The following is an 11,834-nucleotide window of genomic DNA, read 5'->3' as shown; positions in this document are numbered from 1 at the left end:
ATTAATTCGTGTGCCACTAAAATATTTTGGAAAATTTAAAATTAAAGCAAAAATTAAAAAAAATATATTTTTTAAAAAATCATAACACTTTTTTTTCTCTCGTTCCTTGCCTCAGTTCAATATTAACGCGTATAAATCAATCTTAGCCGCTGCGCTGACAAGTTGCCTTATTGCCATATTGCCTAAAATTTATGTCAACATTTTTTTTACACTTCAAACTCATAAAAAAGTCGTAACTTTTCATTTCATATTTTTAATGACTAATTTTTATTTTCTTTTTTCATCTCTTTTACAGGCAAAAGTTTTACTCTAACAATCACCGTTGCAACAAGTCCGCCACAGGTGGCTACCTATGCCAAAGCCATCAAAGTCACCGTTGATGGACCGAGGGAGCCACGTTCTAAGACAAGTAAGTTGATCGCTATTAAACAGCGTTCTGCTACGGTTTCGGGTACAGGTAATTTTACACATAACACATCCTTACGCCGTAAATCCAGTTTAGCTTTTGGTGATACACAATGTTCTGAACTATCTTCATCGGCATCACCTTCTTCGCAGCCTGCACTGTCCTATACTTCAACATATGATAGTTATAATTCCACCACAACTATTAGTGAGGACGATGGTAAACAGTTTAGTGAAGATTCAGGCAGGGTTAGCAGCTCCTACAACATTAGTGACACTATTAATGGTGAGACCTCTAAGCAAATTTGTTGCGAACACATCCTAAAAACGCTAATCATCAATACCACCAATAACGCCGACTGTAGATATTTTCATACTCATTATAAAATAAATTTAATTTACTTAGAAATAATTTTTAGATACAACAAACATGAAGAATAGTATTTTTAAAATGAACAGTTTAGTATTTAACAATATTGAAGGATCTTGAACAGTGGCTGTTAACATTTTTTAATAAACTTAAAACTTTTAATAAACGCTGCCTTTAAATCAAAGAAAGTAAATAGTACCCTGACTAAAGGATCTATTTGTTTTCTCAGTCCATCTTTAAGAATACCAAAATCGTAATCACCTATAGATCCCATAGGCCTAAGAATTCGAAATAAAATTAAACTGTTGACGCTTTAGAAATTGTTTTCTAAAGCAATACTAAAGAGTACTTCCTCCATAAAATACTAAGCTCCATTAATCGGTTTCAGAGAAAATCTCACCATTTTATTTTGTGTGTATTTCTATATACACAAACCATACTATACGTATAAACCATACTGCCAGTTACTTCAGAGCGATGTTATTTTGAAATCTACAGAAATCATCAGCGGACTAATGGAGTTCATAAATTTATTTAAGTATTTTTAATCCCGTAATTGTAAGGTGCCATCATGATTGTACACACTTTATGTTAGTAATCTGTTAATAAAATATATTAAAGGTTCTTGCTTTTTAGAGCTAATTTTGAAATATAAGACTGACTCAATGCTCAATGATGCCTTCAGATCAACTACGTCAAGTTTTTATGAATACTGAGAATGATTACATTTAAGAACATTACATGTTCATATATTGTTATCGTAAAGTGAGAATTTTATTAATAAACTTCAATAATAAGTTGCTATATTGTATTATGCTATAAATGATTAAAATTGTCTATCATCCAAAATAACATATGTCAAAAATTAAATCATGAAATTTTGACAGTTAAAGCTGTTAATATTTTGAGTTCTGGAGGGTCATTTTGATAACCCTTCATTTTATTTGCCATGCAACTGCTTCATAATAGCTCTAATGTCAAAGGGTTAAAATAATTCTTCCTACTCCAACTAAATTTTTGGAATTTTATATCAAAATTAGTTTTTATAACGTACTAAAGGAAAAACTGAATAAAAGTTATTATATTTAATCTGTTGTCCAGTAAGGATGTGGATTATCAAAAAGGGTTAAAGAAACTGGATTTTTTCAACTTATTCTATTATTATAATGTAAAAAAATGTTTAGTTAAAAAAATGTTTTAGCTACTTTTTAACTTTGAGATAAAGTTATTTCTAACGTATTGATAATAGTAAAGTCGAACGATAAACCTTTTCTATATCCTTACGACTTCAAAATAAATCTTTAATAAATCTATAATGATTTATATTGATATACTAATTTTTCAGCAGATTGGTAGCCTAGGCAACCTCTTAATATTATGGACACCTTATATTATGGACACCTAGAAAAAGGTCTGGGAATCCGATTGATACAAAATCGAACATGCTTTCAAAAAATATGATATAAAAAATTATATTAAATTTCGAGCTCCTTATATAAATATTGCTTTAAATTTAAATTTAAAATTATTAAACTTAGAACGATTTTAATGCTTTACAAAGGTTTTATAGTCTTAATATAAAACTCCTATGAAACGAAAACTAAATCCTAATACCACAAGTAACGCCTTATTAAATACGGAAATGTCCTTAAAACTTACTTGCACTAGTTTTTTAATTATTCATTAAACAGAAAAAAAAATAATAATAGAAAATAGTTCAGCAAAAAAGGCACTTAAAAATAATCGCATTTACACTTAAAATTACAAAAAACCAAAGAAAAGATACTTTCCAATGTCCTGCTGTGTTCCCATTGCGGCTCATTGTTACTCTGTCCGATTGTTTGGAAACATTTGGCGTAAAGGTAAAAGAATACCGTAAAACATGTGGTTGGATGGTCGGTCACACTTGCGATTTTTTCACCTACATAAACCGAAGACATGGAATGAAAACCGCACAAACCGAGTAGGCATAATTACTATTTACGCAACATTATTAAATAATAATAATGAACAAAAATAAAAAAATATATAACTAAAAATATCTCAAGTATAAAAAAAAGGAAAAGTTAATCCCTCAAACAGAAGACGCAAGGATATACGTCAAAATATTATTAGATTGACTTGATAATGAGGCAAGCAATTGGTTACCCTCTCTTTGAAATTGCCTCAATATTTTCTTTCACTATCTAAAGTGTATATATATACATATATATGTAATAAAGAAATGATGTAGTTTTTCTAGACATATTTTTACATATATACAAACATGTTGGGTTAGTATGTCAGTAAAGGACAGGAGTGAGTTCATAACTACTTTTGCAGTTAATCAGAAACCAATAAAGAATGCATTACCTCCTTCTTCTGTTGCTACTACACATTTTAAAAATGTAAACTTGCGGTTTTCTGGAAAAATTAAAAATAAAAAACTAACTTACGTACATTCATACATACATGAACTCATACATACATACATACATTGCATTTTTATGTCTTCGACTAGCTGGCTTACCTTGAAATTATGTTAATTTCACTGCAATCATTACAGCTGCATTAACTGTTTTTATATATAAAAAAAGTGAAAAAAGAAATATATATGAAAAGTAAAGAAATATATATGAAAAGTATCTTATAAATACACAAAATGGCGTATAACACTTTTTGAAACATTTCAAAGATACCGTTAACTCATTTATATCACAAATTGCTTGACTTTTTAAAATACAACAATACTCAACTTAAATAATTTTATTAAATTTTATTTATTACTATTTTTAGGTCCTCCCGGCACTCATCAATTTCGAGGTTTGAGCTTGGGCTTTCCAAATAATTTTCGTGAATTCGATCCATTACGCACACCAAAGGCTCCGACAGCTTCCAGTACGAGGTTATCGCAATTAAGCAGCAATCACTCATCGTCGAATAGTACAATAAATGCTGATTACCAAGACTATAAACCAAATGCACCGCAGATACAAGGTAAATTACTACACTAAATCGTCCAACACACTACAAAACTAGATCGTCTTCAATTATTCTTCCACGTTTCTTCTCTATTCTCTGTAGGCTTTCTGCTCATTAAAAGTTTAATAACTTCTTTTTTGTTAATAAAGTTGTTAACATTTAAATGGGAGTATTGTATTCGATTATAGTCATTTATTGTTTCAATCGAGAATTTCTATAAGTCGAAATTAGTAGTTACTCCTTCTATGAAATGAAGTCATTTGTACCGGCACACGCTATTTTTTTTTTAATGGATTTCTACTATTATTGTGGTACATTTTTTATATATAATTTTTTTTAAATGTAAGAAGAATAACTTTTCAAAAAATACAACAGAAACTTTATAAAATTTTTTAATGAAATGGTAAAAAAGAAGTAGAAAAATATTTCAATTGAAGGAGGGAGGATGTCAAGGAAAAAGAAATATATGTTTCCTTTATGTAAACTTGAGGTGTAATTATTTAAATTTAAATTTGAATTTTACTAAACTTACAGTTTACTTTCCTAACTGGCCATAACAAACCGCTGATGGGACTCTGTTACCACAAAACTTCTCTCAAGTCAATCTTCTTTCATATTCATACTTTCCAGTTCTTATATCAAAAGTAGTTAGTGCATCCTAAATTTGATGAATCCATTATTTCTTACTTTTTCGAAAAAGGAATAGCAGAGCATTTACCATTTAGTATACCAGCTCTCAATATTGCTTTATCTTACTGCCTCAAAACTGAATAATCATTGAAAGGTTACACAGGTGTTCATTAATCGACTAATTTAAAGCATTTACTGGTCTATTGTCGTATGGTTTATCATCCTTATCTCTATTTTGAAGAAATACATTATTCTTTAAAAAATCTTGTCAGAATTCAATATTCGAGTGTCGTCTATCATCAACGTACTTAGGACACCGTTTATCTACCTTCTTCCTTTTTTTTTTTCAAAATCACTTTAACTGTTTAAAAAATGTTTTGATATGGTTACAGTAGAATTCTTTTACTTATTTCTTATTTCTAAAATATATCAACCCATTACACTTTATTATATAGTGTCAAAATTCTTCATATTAGCTATTAGTGAGCTATTAGTAACCCACTTAGGTCATTTACTATACCATTTTGATACCATTTGCAATAAAACTTTCTTCCCTACTCCCTATTTAAAAAAACATCTTAATGTTGTCAAAATTTATTCTAGTTCTATTAACTATCACCACTCCACTTAAGTCGTTTATTGAGACATTTTGATACTGTTTATAGTAGAGCTGTCTTCTTAATGCCTTACTTCCTGACCTCTTTAAAGAATGTTGTCAAAATTTACAGTATATCTTCTTTTCTTATTCCTTATTTTAATAACCACCAAATTCTTTAAAAAATGGCTAAACTCATCACGTAACTATCATCTAACCATTTAAGCCATTAAATTGGTCATTGAGATATTATTTCCCATTTTGAAAACCTCTCTAATTTTTTAATGAATATTGTTAACTTTCCGATTTTCGAGACTATATAGTCTTGATACATGTATTTGTGTAGTACCGCAAGAATATGATTTTATGCGCATATCAATACGCACAGTATCTTGTTTTGATAATATTTTTATTGTTTTTTTTTAGTCAACTTTAGTTAGTTAGTTAGTTATGGTGAAGGTATACACACTAAGAAAGCCGTTTTGAGTCCACAAATCCTTTTAATAATGGGTTGTGTAGAGAAAATCTAGGTAGAAACCAGCCAGAGGCATTTTTAAAGACTAGAATCTGGGCAATACCAATGCTAGAGATGTTCTGGTGTCCTTGTTTTGAGAAATTCAAATGTGGGAGTACCGCAAGATTATGATTTTCTAGTGACAGACATGAGTGCAGAATTATATTCGAATTTTTTTATGTTTATTGATAGCAGACGTTTAATTTCTTCTTCTTACCATCGCAGGTCCTATAAAAGTCTAGACCCAAAAATTTACACTTTTGATAGAGATATTGCTTAAAAAGAGTCCCATTGTAACTCCTATCAGTCTAGAGACGGAAGTCTTATATCTACAGTATAAATAGTATCAATGCCATTCATTCGTTATGGATCAGTTCTATCTAACGTTCTTCCAAATTGTTTTTTTTTCCTATCTCGTTGACTTAATTTTTTAGTTAATAACTTAATTTTTCACTTAGGAGCAGCTTTGAAGTCATTTTAGTTATGCTACTCATGGATTAATGAATGGTTAACTAATACAGGTAGAAAATAAACAAGATTAATTTATTTGATAGTATTGTAAACAGCGTGTCTTAGTTATAAATTTCAAATTACTTAATAAATTAACACTTTAAATTAAACTGCCCACAAAATATTTGAAGCATTATTAATATATATATATATTAATAAATAATTAAAGATTATCAAAAACCAAAAAAAAAGAAAAAAACACCGTGACAAATGAAAATAATTAACTGACTTGATTGCTATGATTCACACGCATTTTAAAAGAAATTTAAATTTAATTTAAATAAAAATTATAAACAATAAACTATTTATGTTAATTAACACATCAAATACAAACAATATTCGAAAATATATTTTAAATCTTATCAAAATCTTACACACTAAATGACGAAAAAAAATTGCTTGAAGCTTGCATGTGTGAACACTTAGTCGCCGATCTGCTAATAAAATGACACATCTTTACGAATTATTAACGAAAAAGTATAAATCCGTATTTTTAATACTATTTGAGCGACCGGAAATGCCAGTGGCATCTGAAACTGTAGCGTTTATTCACTCGTAGCTGCGCTAATGAAGTGGCGCTTAAAGCAGCTCAGCAAACGCCTCCAAAGTTTCGGACAAGTTCAGCTTAAAAGCCGGCGAATTTCTCGGAAATTTGATCAAAATATTTTTTGATTCAAAATATTGGTCAGAAAATTATCTTACCAAATTTGGTTAACAACATTTTATCTAGTAGAAATAGCTTAGCCATTAATATTTTTGCTAGTTTTTTTTCTGGAAAAACTTCAAAAATAACTTAAAATTAAAATTGTTTAATCTTATTTGCATAATTAATCATAAACTAGTATTTTAAAAGATTGATTGAGCTTTAAGTCTCTTCTTTGATTTATAAATTTCTTCTCTAATAAATTTGACTTGAAACATGGTTTTCAGATCCTTATTCTGCAAAACGATTCCCAAATAATATTTTGATACCTTTCTAAAGGTCAATTAATTTTGAAAAGTTCTAAGCTAAACTTAAAATCCAGTAAATATAGGAATAGTGTTCCGAAGTTTTACTTTTTCCTTACACAGAGAGACACTTCAGAATTTATTCTCAATACTTTAATTTTAAATGTTGTGGTTTTTGGCTAGGAAATGTATTTATTTTCAAAGATATGGACTTAAACTAGTTTTCATTATTTGGTATAGACTTAGTAGCAATAAAAAATAAATAAAAATTAAAAGAATGTTAGTAATTCCCCTACTAATACTTCCTACTTCTTTCCCCTAAGGTCTTCTTATATGTATGATATGAAAGGACTCGGTCCATACAAGTACCACATCGAATTATCGAGTTCAAGGTCTCATAGGTTTAGTTAAGAAACTGAGCGACTAAGTGGCACGCCAAGTATACTAAGTAACATAGGATATAAAAGGATTGGATCATAGGATCCACTAAATATGACTATATGAATTGCATTCCATAACATAAATTATCTCAGGGAACAGAGTATATTGAAATTTGAATCTGAAAAAAACACACTTTTATCTTAACAAAAAGTGGTCTCAACTTCGCTATCCAGATTTACATACCATGTTATTTGCCAAAGTTCTAAAAGGCTTAGATATTTACAAAGGTCTTCTATATTTTAAGCTAAACTAGTTATTCATTAAGTTGTTAATAAAATTATCAATTTTGTTTCTAATTCAGTCTATTTATCACAAGAAAAACTATCTATCAAAACCGCTTTCTATCAACACGCGTACTATATTGTTTTGATGATATGTTAATAAGCCGCTTTAAAACCACACATCCTCATTATAATGGGTAGTAAAGAGAAGCTCAAGCTAGAAACCAGCCAAAGGCATTTATAAAGAAATCTGGACAATGCTAATGCTAGAGATATCACCGAGTGTGTTGAAGAAAGGGACCCCCAGAAACTTAAGCTTAGTTCTGGCCAACCCTGGACATAGACATAGCTGATGTTATGATGTTGTTTCTTTCTATGTCCTGGCCAACCCTGGACATAGACATAGCTGGTGTTATAATGTTGTTTCTTTGAGAGCTGGTAGACACGCATTCCCACAGGGTAAGCCTAGTTCCATGCCATCTTATAGTCCAGTACCCTGTCGACTGTAGACATTTCTAAAATGTGAAATGTTCATTACGTTGTTCTTAAATTATTTTAATTAATTTTTTTGTTATTGTAATATGACAATATAATTTATATATTGTAATATATAGCTATTGTAGAAAATTTACTTTTGTTTTAATTATAAAAAACCGTTTTTGATATTTTGAAAGGTTTCTGATCAAAAAATATTATAACAAATTGCACAACTTAATTAGTGTAATTATCAGTATAGTATAATACTGGTCCCGAAAACCTTAAGAATATTTTTTCATATATTTCTGCCGTTAATAATGGATTTTGTGATGTCAATCACTACAAAGTCCTCAATGAAGTGGATTTCTTTCTTCCATGATCCCAAAGGTTTTTATGTAGTGACAGAAGCAACTCATAATTATGAGAAAGAGTCAATAAAATATACATTTTAATTCATTTAGTTTGAATTTCTGGAAAAAGATCCTCATATCTGCGATCAAGAGAAAAAAACTTTATTAAAATTAAAATTGCACTACATTTTTATTTATTTTTTAGTTGAAATGCGTAAAGCCGCAAATCAATCCGAATGCGGTTTTACAGATGTTGGATTTCATAAACCCGTACTTCATAAACCCGTACTGAATTAAGTAAACATTGAAGTACCGCTACTTGCAACAACAATTACGAGTAGGAAAAAGAAATCTAATTAATTAAAGCCAAGATACTTTGCAAATGCTGAGCTCAGATACTCACGCACTAACAGTAAAATTAAAACTAAACCGAAACCGAAACCAAAGGTTTTAATAAAAAATGACAGACACGCACTTCGAATCCGTTTTCGGACAAATCGACGAAAATTACGAATTGTGCAAAGTTGACAGCACATGCCCGAAAGTTAAGAAGCCCACAAATTACTCAGATCTGTAAGATATGAAAATGCTACTTCAGAGCCATTGTGTTAATCAAACGGAAGCAACACTTTCGAATACTATTTGCCATTAATTTTCATTTGTTTGCCAAATTTTCAGGCGATATTCGCATGATCTTCCAAATACAATTGCAAAAATACTAAGAGACAACACATACACACCGAGGTATGTGTACTACTGTGAGGGTATATCGAACTGTCCGAACCTTTGAAAATGAATCGCAAATGAAATCTTTTGGCCCATAAAACGAAATTTTGTGGTAAGCCTGTCGGTGTTGGATTAACCGCAGCAACTTCCGTTTCATAACTCTGAAAAGAACTTTCGGAGCTACATGGACGTGTTTGTATCTGTGTGTGCATTCAATCGCACTCATTTTGTATAGAAAATTGGAATTGATTTTTTTTTGTTTTTAATTTTGTAATCAGTTTCTATATTCTACATTTATGTTATAAAAGTATTTGCGTACTTAACGAAGTGAAAATTGAGTCTTCAACAGAATTTGCTTTAATGGAGCAAGTATGGCTGGATGAGACAACTTATATCTGTGCGAAGAGTTGAGAGTCAAAAAGGGCATGAAGTACTTCTACCTATGGTGTGAGAACACTACTTGGTACTGTAGGCAAATAACCTAAAGAAGTTATTGTGGTCAGTGAGAAGAATGCGCGAAGAAAATAAATATGAGATTGGAAATTTATTCAAAGGAACTAAGCGTAAATCGCAGATATCCGGTATACGTTTTGCATGCGATCACATGAACTGTAATAAAGATGAATATGCGTATTAGTGATTTTTATATTAAAAAACATTTTATGGGAAATTTTCCATAGTATGTATTACTATTTTCCTGCCATTTTCAATATCACTACCAATATCACTACTAAAGTTTCCTTCTGGTTCTTGATATCAAGTGCTATGTATTTGTGTTTATTGTTGTTGTATTGTGGGAGTGCACGCATGTCCAAGTATGAATGTAGGTAATTATTAGATTTGCTAAGTAGTAAAATAGATCACTACTACTTTTGTTAAGGGACTTCTGGAAAAAAGAGAAGAACTCAACTATTTTATGTAATAAGAAGTTACATAGTATAACAAATTAAACCGTTTATATGTGATTTATATATAGTTTTATATTTTAATTTGTAGTCAGTGGGGTAGCCAGGATTGCACCAAGGAGACCAAATAGTTTTTTTGCCAGTCTTTTGGCAATATATTATTTTTCATATTGGAATCTATACCCATTGATCCACTTGGACACACCATGGTTCTATTACGATAATAATTATTATCCACTGTACCTGTGTTTCTTCGTAATAGGTCATGAAAAGTTTATAGTCCAGCTTTTGAAAACTATATTCCAACTTAAGTCCGCCTACGTTTTCCTTGTGTTTGTTTTAAAAAATGACTGTTAGCTGAAATGGTGCCTCAAGCCTTACCTAAAGTTTAGTTTAAAGAATAATTTTAAGAAATTAAAAAGTATTTAATTTGTTTTCTTATTAAATTAATATATACTTCAATATCTGTGAATATTGGTAACGACCTTAACTCTTTTTAAATTTTTTTCTTTTGCGAACATATTTTTTTTTTGCCGAGCTATAGATATTTTTTTTTTATTTTACATTATTTCAAATAATATAAAATGTATATAAATAATGTATATAAATAAAAACAATAATTTTACTTTTTAATTTCAAACAAATGATATATTTCATTATCTCAAATAATTATTTCGGTTTACGGTATACTATACTATATCTTTTTTTCTTTGTATTAAACTACTTGGTAGAGCATAGGCTAGTGCTTTCGTAACCAATATATTCCATTTTTCACTATATATTTTTACTGGAGTTTTCTTTGGTGGACCAGTGTTTCCGTAACCAGTGTCTTTGATTTTTTCTAATCTGATTTAACTCGCAAACGCTCCTTTTGCTAAGCTGGCCTATTATACCTTTGATATATTGTTTTGTAGACTTGCTTTAGCGACACCCACCAATCCATACCCTTCTAAGTGTTTGCTTCGCAACTTGCTAAGGGTGCACTCTTTATATATGCTCTATTATCAAACTCGCTATTGTACCGGATTTGGTACCTGCATTCTTTGAAGAGGATTTCTCTCATGTGCCAAAAATCCATTTCACTTTGTTAAGATCGGCTATTATATCACCGATCCATTTTTTTCTAAGTCATTCCTTGTAACATAAGTTTTCGCCCCTTGCTTCGGACGCATTATTTATATATGCCCTACCGGAATCGGTATCGGAATTTTTTGAATTGCTCTTTTCTGATATGCCAAAAGCTGACTGGCTTGATATGCTTTAATCGTATATGTCTTACACCTATAGCATGTAATAGAACTGGGTGAATTAGAGGCTTGCAAATACATGTTGACTTTTAATTTCATCACCGATTTTTAGAATTGAAAAGATTCATGTGGTTAAGTATGATTCTAACCATAGTTTTTATGTACAAGTATTGCTGTAGTTATGTAGTCGGTTAAGTTCTATTCCCTTCCCTGATGTTTAAATTTTTATAAACTCATAAATACCTTGTTATCTATTAGAAACGGGTTATTATAAGATTTAGTATTTGATCTGTAATATATAACTTATAAGTACTACTAATTGGCTATCATAAATCTATACAAATAAGTCCCTACACAGCTTATCCTCTATCTCATATCAATAAAGACATTACCAATTCTGAATGTCTGCGAACAGCATGCTTCAATCACAACAATTCTTAATTAAGGACATCAAATGTTAACCATAATTAATTATGGTTTTGTACTTTAACATTTATGGCAAAGGATCTGTAATTACCTTGAAATAACCATAAT

General features: G+C 30.1%; 1 long non-coding RNA gene across 1 annotated transcript; it reads left to right on the top strand.

Annotated features, from left to right (window-relative positions):
- Nucleotides 1-299: 299 nt before the first annotated feature.
- Nucleotides 300-3,751, top strand: LOC119675327. Its single transcript, XR_005252223.1, has 2 exons — nt 300-409; nt 3,551-3,751. It is a non-coding gene; the product is annotated as an uncharacterized LOC119675327 (long non-coding RNA).
- Nucleotides 3,752-11,834: the final 8,083 nt, after the last annotated feature.

The sequence above is a fragment of the Teleopsis dalmanni genome, chromosome 1, assembly GCF_002237135.1.
Source record: "Teleopsis dalmanni isolate 2A chromosome 1, ASM223713v2, whole genome shotgun sequence".
NCBI classification, from domain to species: domain Eukaryota; kingdom Metazoa; phylum Arthropoda; class Insecta; order Diptera; family Diopsidae; genus Teleopsis; species Teleopsis dalmanni.
The sequence above is the reverse complement of the archived record's forward strand: the minus strand, read 5'-3'. Positions and strand labels throughout refer to the sequence as shown.